Source organism: Lichenostomus cassidix, chromosome 1, assembly GCF_008360975.1.
Source record: "Lichenostomus cassidix isolate B80296 chromosome 1, HeHo_3.0, whole genome shotgun sequence".
In the NCBI taxonomy this organism is placed as follows: domain Eukaryota; kingdom Metazoa; phylum Chordata; class Aves; order Passeriformes; family Meliphagidae; genus Lichenostomus; species Lichenostomus cassidix.
This window is the reverse complement of record NC_139479.1, coordinates 69467119-69482335: the sequence shown is the minus strand read 5'-3', so window position 1 is coordinate 69482335 and position 15217 is coordinate 69467119. Positions and strand designations below refer to the sequence as shown.

At 39.4% G+C, this 15217-nt stretch overlaps 1 protein-coding gene across 6 annotated transcripts in view; it reads right to left on the bottom strand.

The window, feature by feature from the left end:
- The window catches only part of ATP8A2 (ATPase phospholipid transporting 8A2), a 314444-nt gene that overhangs the window by 148914 nt on the left and 150313 nt on the right, over positions 1-15217 (bottom strand). The window lies entirely within an intron of this gene.

Below are 15217 nucleotides of genomic sequence, written 5' to 3'. Positions count from 1 at the left end.
TTAGAAGTAATCAAAGGGCAGTTGCTGGGAAGTTTCTTTATTCAACAACTAAGCTTCAGAAGCCATGCCAAACTATTTCAGAAGAAAAAAGTAGCTTTAAAAATAGTTTCACATTTACCTACTTGCTGATTGTTGATGCAAAAGAGACCAATTCAATATGAAGGTTGCAAAAGCTTTGTTTTCCTCACCCAGCCTCTCCTAATTGGCGTAACACCAGTGGTGTTGTATTGAGAACATTCAAATGAGCTTCCTCTCCAACTATGACAGTTTACAGATTAACAGTGCAGGCTTCCCTGTCTCCTGTCATCACCATCCAGGAGGAGAAAGACCACTAATACATTTAGAGACGTTTTCAAAAGATACCGCAGGTTTACTTTATTATTCAACCAGTTCTGTTTAACATTTTATCAATGATCTCGATGAGAGGATTGAGTACACCCTAAGCCCATTTGCAGATGACACCAAGTTGGGTGACAATATTGATCAGCTGGAGGGCAGGAAGGCCCTGCAGAGGGATCTGGACAGGCTGGATTGATGGGCCAAGGCCAATTGTATGAATTGCAACAAGGTCAAGTGCCAGGTTCTGTCCCTTGGGTCACAACAATCCCAGGCAGTGCTACAGGCTGGGGGCAGGAGCTGGGAAACTGCCCCAAAGTGGAAAAGAACTTGGGGGAGCTGATCAGCAGTGACTGAACATGACCCAGCTGTGCCCAGGTGACCAAGAAGGCCAATGGCATCCTGGCCTGGATCAGCAACAGTGTGGCCAGCAGGACCAGGGCAGTGACCATGTCCCTGTACTCGGCACTGCTGAGGCCACACCTTGAGTTCAGTTTTGGGTCCCTCAATTCAGGAGAAACAATTGAGGTGCTGGAGCATGTCCAGAGAATGGCAACGGAGATGGAGAAGTGTCTGGAGCACAAGTCCTGTGAGGAACAGATGGGGAAGCTGTGATTGTCCAGCCTGGAACAAAAGAGGCTCAGGGTATGGGAGCACACCTTACCACCCTACAACCACCACAAAGAAGATGGTAGTGAAGTGGGGGTGTTTTGCCTCCAGTAAAAGATGATAAGAACAAAGGGAACAAAGGGAAATAGCTTCCAGTTGTGCCAGGGGAGGTTTAGATTTGATATTAGGAAAAAATTAAAGGAAAGGGCTAACAAGCATTGGAACAGGCTGCCCAGGGTAGTGGTGGAGTCACTATCCCTGAAGGTATTTAAAAGTTGTGTAGATGTGGCACTGAAGGACATAGTTTAATGCTGGACTTGTCAGTGTTACAATTATCTTGAAGAACTTTTCCAACCGTAATGATTCTATTCCATCCTCCAGCTGACCTCCCCATTTGCCAGTCCATCTCTCCAGTCTCGGATACCTAGGCTGGGTGAGAGAGCACAAGGCCACTTCCTGATCTCACACACACCTTGTGTGCTGGTGCAACTCTGACCTCAGTGATGTTACGCAATTCCAAATCAAAACCAAAATACTCCATGACATCTGAATATTCTTATCAGACTTATTGGCAGTTACTTTAACCTGATCCTTCTGTCATTTTATGTCAGTTTCAAGTCAATAAAAATTCATGGAATTCAATAGAGTTGAACTAGTCTACACCAGGCAGAAGTGGAAAAATACTCAGGACTAGGTTTCTAAATTGGATAAGACACCCAAAATGCCCTTTTGTCATGGAAAAGGTGGATCAGGTTACCAAATCATATGAGGTATTCTGGAAATACCTACATGTAGATTAAATATTTCCATTCTAACCCCATCTGTACAAACAACCCTAATTCCTTTCCCTATCAGTTTTAGTTAAAGTTCCAAATTATTTTGTATTTCCTTAAATAAAGCTTCAGACAAAACTTTTCCATATCTCAAGTCAGCCACATCCACTCAAAAAAGAATAATGTAAGTGATATTGAAAAGCTTTACTATTAAAATAGGGGGAGAATACAGAGCTTTGGGAATAGGGAAGACAGAGGTGTTTTTTCATGGAACTTTTTTTCCAGAATTTACATCCTGTGGGAGCAACTTACACAGCCCTGTAATACACCCATCTGGATCCTGCTGATCAAAAAAAGCAGAGTTACCTTCTTCAGCATTATGCTTTATGGCCTTGGTTTTGTTTAGTAAATACCTAAATAGGTGTTTTATTAGTAAGTCACTCTTAAAATAACTTGATGAGTAATTTGGGGAAAAAGAAATTTGCTAGGCTCAAACTACACATGTGAACTAAACCACCTGAAAAGGCAAGCAGCTGTCCTGCTCCTAAAAGCCAAATACAGGAAAAAGTTGACTAAACCATAAAATTTACTTAATACCATCGGATAGATCTATTAAGCACTCCACTATTTGGCAGTGAAAACACCTCTTGGCACTGTAGAGGCCAGTTAAATTACCAACACAAATCCCCAATGCATTTACCAACCTATGGAGCACAAAAGGTGTTGGTTTATAATTATAAAACAGCTCTGAGTATCATCTACACCAGATTTTAACTTTTCTCTCAGACAGGCACACACACACTCCTCCCTCTCCCCTAGTACTCACAAAATACTAAAGCATGAAGCAAGGAGTCAAAGGGACTTCAAGCCATAAAATGGGAACTCCAGAGGGACCTGGAGCCAGTTGTGGAGGGTTTGGATTGATAAGTTCATAGACCCCCATTACCAGCCCCAGGGGCACCTCCAGTACACAGGGCCATATAGTTTTGGCAGTCCCCTCATGCAATTATTTCTTCACAGCAAAGTACTGCACATATCTGGTAACAGCCTTTTCAGACATACACATCTCTTGGAATTTCAACTTATGCTCATTTACTTTTCAGTTACATAGCAATAGAAATAGCTAAGAAGATCCCCATTTTCAAATATGCTTAAAGAAGCAGGGGAAGGAAAAAAGAAAGAATGTGAACAGCATCTCTGACTGTAGTTTAAACTAGCAGCTTGTCTACAGACACTTAAGACATGACCAGAATGTGGCAGTGATGCTCAAGCTTGATCTAGTGCAGTTTAGCTGGCACATGTCAAGCAAGCTAATACAGCCTGTGTTCACTTCCCTGCCAACAGTGTAGGTGTGGTATCAGATTTTAAGTCAACTTTGCCATTAATGACCCATTATTTGGCAAGTCAATGAAATGTCTCTACATAAACGCATTTATCAGCTACATAACGTACATGGAGTATGCTTTTACTGTCTTCACCAAATGAAGTTAATTATATCCACAGTTATGTAGCACCAAGTTGGTGTTTAACATCCCTGTAAGCTTAGTAAGGCTAACCAAACTCTTGGAAACACTACCTGTGCATTTTAAACACCTCAAGTATTCATGGGCTTTGTTTAAGAAGATGAAATCTAAGACAAGATTTGTTACTTGACTATGGTTGTTTCTTCTAAACAGGAGCTCTAGAACAAGCATCCTCTTTGACAGCACACCACCAAGTACAGCCTGCCATTCCAGAGAACACATTTTGCTGCTCACAGTACATTAGCTTCACAAGCTGCCAATTGAGATGATTACTGCTTTCCTGAGGGGTTTTACATTCCTCCTCCCCCAACTCAGCCTCTAAACCTCTTCTGCTCTTTGTAATCTGTTTGGTCCCAACACATTGCATTAGGTCACATTAATCCCCTTAGCCAGACGATCAGAGCTGTGGTACAATTCTGCACATTTGATAAGCTCTCTACATTAAGAACTGAATGTTATAGCACAGGATACTATTAATCTGCAGCTCCCCCAGGTATAGCCAAGATGACAAAGATTATGGACAAATGCATGAAGTTCAAAGTAAAAAGCACAAGGAAAGACCTACTTTGAAAAGAAAATTCTGCAGTGACAGGCAACTATTGGTACATATCGTTTGACAGAACATCCCTGGCTTTCCCTGCAGAGCTCACTGCAATGGGATCAGGATGTAAGCCTTGCCTGGATATACACCCAAATAAGAGTTAAGACATGAATAAAGCATCAGTTGCACCAAAATCTTCTGCTTACTCTTGCATTCATTTCCTGGTCAGACAGCAGTGCTTCTTATAAAGGTTCTTTGAGTGCAGCTCAAGAGTTCACTAAAACATATTCATTTACACAAAAGTTATTTTTATTGCCTCTGCTCAAAAACATCTTTGACAACAGATTGATTATCTCCTTTACACATACTCTAGGAAAAAAGAAGTCACATTTAAATTACCACAACTAGTGATAGCCATAGATCTGGTAAGATCAAGTCTTCAGATTCTTGCTCTGAACTCTGTCCTTGACAATCTGAATTTAGCCTACACAGGCTACAGAGAGCCTGAGGTCAAGACTACACCTTTATAAAGTGCCTATCATTGAGCATCTGGCTGTGCAATATAAAGTGTCCATGGATTGTGGCAGGGCTACACGAAGTTAAGTGTCAGTCATACAGCAGAGCTGCTCCTTGCCCACCTCTGGGACTTCTCCTGGTAGCCCTGCTCTCGAGAATGTAAAAGCTAATATGGAAAATAGAAGGTTCTTGTCCATCTCAAAACTGCTTAGTCTTTATCAGCACCTTAAACAGATAGAGAAAGGCATTTTCATCCTGAAGAAGATGACTGATGCCTTCCTATCACATTGTCACCTCTGTAAAGGGATGGTTAGAACCAAGACAGGGCACAAAGAACTACCCCTTGTGAAGAAGCTGGGAGAGAAATGCAGCTCAGAGCCAAGGATTCTCAGAAAGACATAGACCTTACTATCATCAGGTTACTTAAATTCATAAGGCAACAGTGGAAGGAGGCAGGGGCTAAGAAGTTTCCAGGTAACAGCATATAATATTGTACTATCAGTAAATACTTTAAGGTCCCTCTTGAACTTAGAGAAAGCTCATGAAAAAAAACAGCACAGGGCACAGCACAGAGCAGTAACACAGATGGTTTCCTAAGAGGATGTCAGTGGTTTCCCACTGACTTCTGTGGATCAGGTCCCAAGGGCTTTAAACATTTTGTTTGCATTGGCATCTTCAGCCTGAATAAATTTTTACAAGCAAAATTATTACATGATGTATTTTGTCTGTTCAGAAAAGTTCTACTTGTATGACCTAGTCTTTGGTGCAAAGAGTGGGGAGCTAGACTTACGGGTCCCTTCAAACTTGAGATATTCTACAATTCCACTCAGCATTCCACTGGAAGGTTTGTTGATTTATTTTTTAAAGAGAATTTAAGCAAGGTGAAAGATCTTTCATGTCCATTTTTTTCATCAGGAATATTTTATGGGACAAGCAGACGAATTAACAAATTCTGTCACAATTTAGTGAAAAGTTTCACAAAACAAAACTAACAAAAAAAAAATCCAACAACCACAAAAAACCCCCTAATCCAACAGTGAAGTGGTGATATTTTAAAGTATCAAACACTTTGTTTAGAAATTCATTTTGGTACCAAAAATTTTTAAAACCTCAAAAGTAGCAGCATGACATGAAGACATCAATTTTAATCAAGCAAAGTAACGCAACAGAACTTTAACTTAAATTTTTTATGTACTCCAACTGATTTAAAACAAGCAATTCCTTTACTGCTCACTTTCTGCAACCTACAAGGCTATCCCTCTTATTCTCAGAGTCCATCTAATATATCAAGATGGATGCAGTCACAGATAGGATAGGAAGGACACAATCAATGAGCACAAGCATTCCTGTGTCACACCAGTCAGCTACACTGCACAAGACATTGTCAGTAAGAAGTGATAGACAGTTTCCTTAATTCTGTCCTGTGCATACCTATATTTATTTCAGTTACAGATGCATGGCAGCAACTGATGGCAACTGTAAATAATAATTCTCACACAAGGCCCTTAAACTACAGCTGCATCACTGCAGATGCTTCAAAGCATACAGACATAAGCCCAGATGGGAAATGAAAATGCAGTGTTTCAGAAAATTCTTAGTTTTATTTATTGCATTTGAGTCTAAAGGACCAAATAAAGACAGGGTTCTGCTATAGAACTAGAAAGAGAGACTATCAACTGTTTATAAAAAGGGACATGATCAATAGAAAATAAAGTAGGTAAATCCTATTGGAGTCCTTTTATTCATAAGATGTATATAGAGAAAAGGATTAGGTAATTTTTAAGAGATCGGTTTATATCCAGACCATCTTACAAGGTCATGGAGAGAGGCAGTCCCACAAGATCTTCCATACCTGAGCAAGGCACAGTTTGATACCTATCCTCAGCCATCTCCTCTATTCTGTCCACATGTGTTAGGTTTGCTGGGGACTTTTTTTTTTGTGGGTCCCTTCCACAAAAACAAGGAGACTACAGCATTTCTTTCAATCTTCAGTTGAAGATTGCATACTTTCCACACCCCCAATTCAATACAAAATACTCTGAAGACACTCTTACCCATGCTTTTAAATTTTTAATGCTCATTTGTGAAAAGCAGAAGGCAAGGAGGGAAGCTGTTTCAAGTATTACCTTTTTCTGCTTCCATGCCATAACAGGCATAAACACAAAGACATTAATGTCTTTAACATGAAACATGAAATTGATATCCTACTTCCTTGAAATGCCTTGTTAATGCAACACAAAAGGCCCTTAAGAGTTTACCTTTATTGCAGTGAACATGATTTTACCCTGTTCTATCATAAAATACATTAGTACTTCAAAAAGCCTAGTGACCTCATCTGCAGAAAAGGCAAAAGAGAGACAGCCCAGAAACTGAGAGCTATGAATAATACTGTCATACGTGTATGCACTGGTTCCCAGAAAAATAAGCAAGATAAATTTACGCGTCACTAAAAGTAATGCTCAGAAAGCAAGGAACATTACCATGACATTATAGTTAGCAGCTCTTAATGATGCAGTGATGTCTCCTAGCACACACCAGCCTGCAGATTTCAACCATGTGCCATCTAAACAAGGGTTAGGCCTGAATTACAGTCATGATGCCATGAGGTATCTTAGATAATCTTATAATTACAGTAACCCACAGAAGAAAAGGGAACAAAAGCACACATCATGTTCATGTTGATTCAAAACGTGGCTTACATTGAATGCTTTACATTTAGTAATTTCTCTGAACCTCCTTCCCCTGCTGACAACTTTCATAGGATGGGCTCTTATGCAATACTTATATTTTTGAAGACAGCACTGAGTGAACTGATGGGATAATTTATTTTTCATAAAAAGGAATTCATCCAACTACATATAAGCAACTTAAATGGAGACTACTCTATCTGCACTAATCACGCCACACTCCTTTTATAGTCACAGAAAAACAGGCACTTCTAGAGTGCAATTCATCTGGCTTTAGACATGTACTTCAAGGTTATAGTTCATCTCCCCTTAAAAGTGCTGCTTTCTCTCAACCAAGGTAAAGACAGCTGAAGGTAAGTGGTTCACATGAAAAAGTCTAGTAAAATTTCACAGGATGAAACCCTTTTACATTACTGCAGTGCTAAATACCTTCAAATTAATCAAGTGCACAAGCTCTTCCTCTCCTGTTTTTGGTACGGTGGAAAGCCTGCTTCCTCCTGACACAGGCACCTGATTCTGAACTGACACACCTTCCCTTCTTCTAAAATCCTCACTTCTTGACTGTGCTTCCATCTCTTACTAATACCTTTCTATCGCCCCCTCTCTTCTGAACAGACAACCAGAAGTCTTACCAAAACTCTACTGGCTTCTGTAAAAACAACCTCAGCTTCATCATCCTTTGTCATTTCCTCTGCAGTCTCACTTTTCCATATCTAATTTTTTTCCTGAGCAGACAGTCCTTCAAATTGCTCCACTAATCCAAATTTATCAAACCAGTTTCAAGTCTATTTTTCCATAAAGAGTTATACATCCTATTTCTTCTATCATCAGGAGCCTCATTTCATCTTATTATAAGTATGAAAACAATCTTCCTTCAGTTTTTCAGCCTCACTGGTGTGCCAGTCACACACATGACTTTCTGAGCAACATATATTACCTCTAAATTTCAGATTATCCAGAATAGGGTATTCTTGATGCCTAGCGGAGTTCTAAGTAAAAACACGTGCACACACTCCTACATACGTGCTGCCAGGACATGTGGCAGTTTTTTTTAATTTAATGATTACCAAAGTGCTCCTTCTGCATCACTTTAGATACATTAGATATGCCTTCTTAATATAAAGCTCTCTTTGTAGTCATAAAGACTCTGAATTATATAGTGTTCTGAACAGGAAGAACACAAATTCATTTAGTATCTTTCTACCACAAAAGCAAAGATATTTTTTCTAATTATATAGAGGTTTTTTTAATGTATGCATCACTAGAGGATTTCTCACTTGTATTTCATATTTCAATAACTTTTGCCTTTCACAGTTGCCACTGAAATGATCTTCACAGGACAAAGGCCAGGAAATAATCTCTTTATAAGCTGGATTCAAGGTATTAAGCAGTGTAACATAAACACAATGTTCCAGGGAGCACAGGGTTAAATTTCAAGTCAGCATCTTCTTCCTCTTTGATATTCCTCCCTGCACATGTTTCTGTCTTGACTGCCCTTCCCCCAGTCTGCTTCATGGGGCAAAGATTAAATAGGGAAAATCTAGTTTCGAAAACAAATTATTTGGAAATTGATGAGTTGGCATAAACACAGTGTTGAATGAGAGACTACTTTGCATTTTTAACTATAATGTCCCTAGTGGCAACAGCTATATGTTTTTAAAGTGAAACTAATGTATCAAATTAATTTTGAGCTTCCCTCACCCCAAGCTGATTAAGGCACATTCATTTCCGTGCTAATCAGCTCAGCAGTTCTCATGCAACACAGAAACTGGTCTTTTTCTAATGACAGAGCAAAAAAAATTCAGTCTGCAAAACATACAGATCAGTGCCTTTATAACCTTGAGAACATGCTCAAAGAGCCAGCACCTCTGTGTTTCACACAGCAGAGCTGTTCACAAAATTTCACAACACATGGTGAAATTAAATGACAATTGACACTATGTCACATGGTTCAGTATATACAAGTATCTTGTTTAAGACACAAAAGTGTCCTGTGGTTTGTGAAAACAACACTGATAAGCAGCAGCTGCTTCTGTAATAGCAAGATGGAAAAGCAGACAGAAGAGTGAACACAACACATATTGGTCCCCTGCACCCTTGATTGCCAAGCACCTTCCAAGTGCAAGGACTCTGTTGCAGAGAAGAGCACATGAAACCAAAGCCTCGCATCACACGAGACATAAGCACAACCATTTTCTGGGTAAGAGGAGGCAAACCTGGTTGAGTCTCATCTCTGCCACACTGCTTGAGCTGACTGTCCCCAGAAGCTTGTGCAGGCATTTTGGTGCAGTCCAGGTAGTCAGGACAGTACAGGATGAACACACACAGTCCAGTTTCAATACTTGCTCCTTAGAGCCCCTATTATGTATATATACACAGCCTGAAATGCTTAATACACAAGGAGAAGTCTCACAAAACTCAATTCCCTCTCTTTTTCCAAATTTGTGTTGACTTCAGAATTCCGTCTCTTGAAAGCTCCAAGCTGGCCACCTTGCTGTTACTGTAAGAGATCTTCAAGAGTTTTGACAAAAAATGCATCAAAGAAGTTGCAGCTTTGATTTCCTGAATGTGTCTAAACTCTCAGAACTGCTTTTCTTTTCCACATATAACTTTTAGTATCTCATCCATATTTCTAGCCACAGGATCAGCCATACCAGTACAGACAGAGCTTAACATGGGACTGTGCTCTGCGGAGTACACAGTCAAAAAAACCACAAATATTTTGTTTAATATAGCAAACTAGGCCAATAATTTTGCTTCCTGAGTTAGGCTAAGAATACAGAACTAAGAGCCACGTCTTCAGAATGTCAAAAATTTTCATCTTTTACAGAAAGAACACAAAATGCTGCAGTTCCAGTTCGGTAACATACATGTCCATGTCTCACAAGACATGCTTAATTCGTTTTAAGTTGCCAAGAGGAATCATGCCTTCTATCACTCTTTTTACTTAAGGGAATAAAGATAGATCTATCAACAATTATACATAAGAGCTTTGAAACATCATAAAGAAAACATGGATTTATGTCAACTTTCTCCTGAAAGCTGGCAGAAGGACATTGCCTAAAGAACCTTCTTTCCTGGACAGAAAACCAGCTTTGAAACATTTCAGCAGGCATTATCATGAGCCATTTCCTATTAACTTGTGGTCTTTTAAGGTGAACTGTTGGACAACTGATAGGCAGCGTGAAGTACCAACACATTACTGGGGCCAGAGGAGAGCACATTTCTTCCACATCCACTTCTTTACAATATCAACCTTAGAAGAGAGTTACTCTCCCACTGCTACAACAATTTTTAAGCACTGGCCTTCTTCAGACCATTAGTGCCACAGTAATGCTGAATTTGACCACATCTAAGTCATTAGTGCCAATGGGATTTGAGGTATCATACAGAGCTACCTTATTATTTATTGCTAATGTAACACCTAGATCACCCATAAGCTCAGCTACAACTCGAAGAGCTAACTAAGCCAGACCACATGAAACATCTCCTTAAAAAGATACCATAAAAATTGAGACAAAAAAGGAATTGCTAGCAGTTGAACTGTACTCACTGACACCCTTCATGATTCAAGCAAGATTAGAAGCAAAAAACCTGGGAGAAAAAATGATGAGTTGCCCATGCTGAAAATCTCGTGGGCTCTAAAGGAAACAGAAAAGCAGCTTTTGTGAGTTAGACAGGATACTCTCCATGAGTGCCAGTGCATATCAGTACAGCTAAGCCAATGCATTCTTTTTTAAATCCAGCCATGAAAAGCAGGTCAGCTTACAGTAATTTCTGTCTAGAGAACAGCTTAGAGCCTATGCACGCACACCTGACTTAATAATATGGCTTTTGTAGCAGCATGAAGTCAACTGTCAATTTACACAGTAAATTTTATCTTTTAGTTAAAAGCTAAGATTTGGAAGCCTAAGTTCACTTAAATCTCTTTATGATATATCAAAAGTTGATAAGGTTATACGTTTCCCATAGTGGCAAAATTGAAATAACAGCAACTCATTTTCAAATACAACACACTGGAAAATCCTATAGCCAAACAGGTATTGAGGTAAAAAATGAGCCTCACATTCAAATATGACCTGGCAACTACAAAGCAGGATCTCAAGATACATTGCAGAAGCGGAACATAGATGTGGTAACGTGAAAAGTGCTCAAATTCAACAGACTCAGTAGACACACAATGAATGCCTTCCACAAACTGATCTACACTGCAGGATATAAGGTATGTATATAACAAACTGTGCCTCAAAGCCCGAGAGACTGAGGGGGATGGATGGGGGCAATACACCAAGAGGCTGATCTCAAGCCTCCTCAAATCAGATAAGCCAATTGTTTTGATGAAGACAACTGCGTATGGGAATTCACCGTCAGATTCGCGCGGCACAGCCAAAGAGATGTGGCTGTCTTGCTGGGCTAGCAGCATACACCTTCAGGGCACTGCCTTCTATTAAACTAAGTTTTATCAAGTGGTTACACTTTGTACACATCTGTACAATTCTCAACACCCTATTTTTCCAAACAGGGTCAGAGTAGCCTTGCCAGAAGTTTGCTGGCAGCGATGTGCAAGGTATAATCAAAACCACAAAACTCCAGGAGGTCACAGCTACTCTAATCTTACATGAAAGCATTCAAAACACTCATTTTATGAAGATGGAGAGATTGTATGAGCAACTCTCCTGTGAGTATAATGGAAAACCATCAAGATCACAAACTACTAATAACCTTTTAACTCGTATTTACCTGTGACTTAAAAATCAAAGCTAAGAAATTGGATTAAAAAAACCTGTAAAAACATATTGAATTTAAAAAAAAAGTCTAAATTTTCTGAATGTAAAAAAAAAAATCCAAATAATTTTCATAGAACAGAAAAACTGCTTATTGTCTACAGGCACTTGGGTATAATAGTACTGTGGATACCCTGGTATTTAATTTTTAGTAGTACAGATTTATCCATATTCACCTTCTTCAGTAAAAATAACACCCCAAACGCAAGCCAGCATGTTGGGGGCACGGCAGAGCAATTAGCCTAAGTAAGGACCAAACAGTTTTAATGCATAAGAGACATAATTAATACACCATACTTCATGTAGAATATAGTTCACAGGAATAAGGTCAAACATTCAATGTCAAAGTGGAAACAGTCAGAGGTATCATGAGGTTCCATCCATTCTGCTCAACACCAGATGCTGACAAAAGGGATACCCTCAGCATTTCTGAAGATGATACTGAACTAGGGGTACTGGATTACAAGGAATCAAAGGGCTTTTACTGAAGGGAAGTCAGGGACTGAGCCAACAAACTTGGTGGAGTTCAGACAGAGAGGACAAAGCTCCACACCTTGGAAAAGAATAACCCCATGTACTAGTGCAGTACATGGAAATGGTCAATTCATAAGCTGGTTATGGTGGGCATTAGGTTCAGTGGCAGCCAGAAACACACCTTTAGTGTTATCAAGGCACACCACATACTAGAAAGTGACACAAGTATAACCAGGACAGACACATGAGTTACTATCAGTCCTCTCCTCAGCACAGGTGAGGCAACATCTATAGTATGTCCAGGTTTTGAGCCCAAGTTAAAAAGACGAGAAACTGTAAAAAGCTCAGTAGAGAATAACTAAGATGGCCTAGGGTCTAAAATACATAACATCTAAGAGCAGGTTGTGTCACCTGGGCTCATGCAGGTAAGGAGCAGTTTAACAACATTGCACTACTGGTTAAAACCGAGTTACCTGAAGTATCTGTCACATCAAACAATGAAACAAGAGCTAATGGCCACAGATTGAAAACACCTAGATTGTTTTACACCTCACATCCCTGCTTAGTGACAATGGAGGCACTTCCCTACTAAAAAGACTGAAACAGTCCCTGAAGAGAGTTTCCATGTGATTCTGTCACACAGTGAGGCCTGGGTTTCAAACAAGCACACTTAGCACTGATGCTGCCTTGTGTGCTGAAGGTCTCCAGTGAGACACAGCATATCTGGGCACTGCAGTAGACAAGTGACCTCATCTCCTTCCCCTGATGTAGTCATCATCCCATGTTACTGGAGCATCTTCCCCAGGTAGACAGTCTTCTTCCAGCCTTGCCTTTTCCTCATCCATCAGCATCACCACATCACTCCCTTTCTTTTGCCTGAATAACCTGCTGGTATTGAAGTCACATAAATAACTTTGTGCATCATTTCTTTTCCTTGAAATTTTTGTATTTCAGCAGTGGATACATTAGGCTTGGCAACTTTTAAGGTAACAGCTCTTTGGGTAGACACTATAAATTTCTTTGTTATTTTTGTGCCAGACTTTTCAGTTAAAAAAAAAAAAATACATCTGGCATAAAAGCCAATCCATCAGAAGAAATAAACATATCTCCTGAGAAAGCTAGACAGTCAGAGTAGACTCAACAGAAACTGCTCTGATCCAAAGAAGTTCCACATGGGAAAGGTTGTTTCCAAGACAGTCAGCTCTCAAATACTTGTATTTTTAGCACTCTTCACTTTACTATTTCCAAATCTAGGAAAAATTAACATTTTCATCTCATTAGCTCATAGTGTCTGATCATAACCTACTTCTCAAAGACAGACCTTGTATTAACAGACATTTCTTGTTTCTTTCCCTCACCTTTGCTAGATAAAAGGAAAATGAGAACTAGGTCCTGACCAGGAACAAGTAGTAGAATGGAAAACTCACCATTAGCCTTATTTTTCTATGAAACTCAAGCATATATATTTGACTTGGAATCTTCCTAAATGCATTGTCACATATATTTATAAGTAAGGCTGACCAAAAGACAGAGGGTTCAGAAAAACAAAACCTTTTTTAATTGCATTGGACCATAATTATCATAGTCAATGCTACCTTCTACAATAAGATTTCCCAGCCTTTTATATCTCAGAGACACTTTTATTCCTTTCTATCCCTTCCTGTGCTTCACTACTTATCTGTGGCATTTATAAAACACCATAAGTAAGACATTAGGAGAGGCACAGATGCATTTTAAGTGGCTCTTTACTCAATTTAGTAGCTGACAGTAATCACTACAAACCCAGTCAAAAAACTAATCCTTCATGGAATTTAATGAGGCTTGAATAAGGTCCAGATGATTAGTCAGTCCTCTGTAGAACTGGGTTCTCCCGGTAAGTTCATGTGAAAAAGTTTCCAAGGGAAGTTACATCCACATGTCACACACAAATTATGAATATTCAGCATTAGCAACTGTCTTAGCATTACTATTCCTAGTAGATTGTGCAGCAGGAGATAAAGAAATTAACTCAGTAGTGCACGCTAATCAGTGAATGAAGCAAACCATCACAAGAGCCACTGAGAGTCCTTTCCCCATCTGTAGCACTCATGCAGTTGCGAAAGACTAAAGGAACTGAAAATTCAAAAAGAGGAGGGAGAAGAGGGACCCTTTCACAACAACGTGGCCCAAACTGGAATAATTGCTAGTACAAACAGGCTCACTTTCAAATACATGTGGGTCAGAAGTAACAGCACAGCTCAAAGCAGCGGCAGTCATACTGTTTACTCTCTTTTTGACATAAAAGCCTTTTCCTCTGTGAACAGCTCTTAACGCAGAAATATCTAAATGTATGCTAATGCCCAACAGAGCAATAACTTCCTTTGATTGATTCAACAGTACTGAAAGTACTACGAAGAAAGATCAAACCAAGTATTATACAAACAACCCATGTCTTCAATATGGTATGTGTCAGCATGAAAGCTGAAAGGAGTGCAACAAGCCAGCTACTAATGTCTTGCACAGTTCTGAAAGTGGCAGCGTTCTTAAGTGCTTGCAGATAAAAGTGTTTTTCTCAAGTTGTGACATCAATTTATAGAGCTCTGTAATATAATGAAAGCGCTTTGATTTAACTTGATTTATGAAGCAAAAGCACTTCTGGTGTCTTCAGAAAAAGCATAAGAATTTACAATAAACACAAGATAATTAACTAATTTTGCAGCCAGTTACTCTCCTGAAATCATAATTAGAGAAAATAAACATGACCTCCCACTTCCCTTTTTATGCTGCCTAAAATTCCTTCTTCTGTCTTCCGTTTCACTGACTCACCTATCTTTCAACATCCTTTCACTAGAGAGATTCCAGTGACAAACTTCTCTGTCATTATTTTAGGGAAGACATTTTCAGCTTTTGACTACTCTTAATACTCTGTTTCTCTACTAAGCTGCTGTAGTGTTTACAGAAAAACACTAAGACACACACAAAAATAAATCTGAAC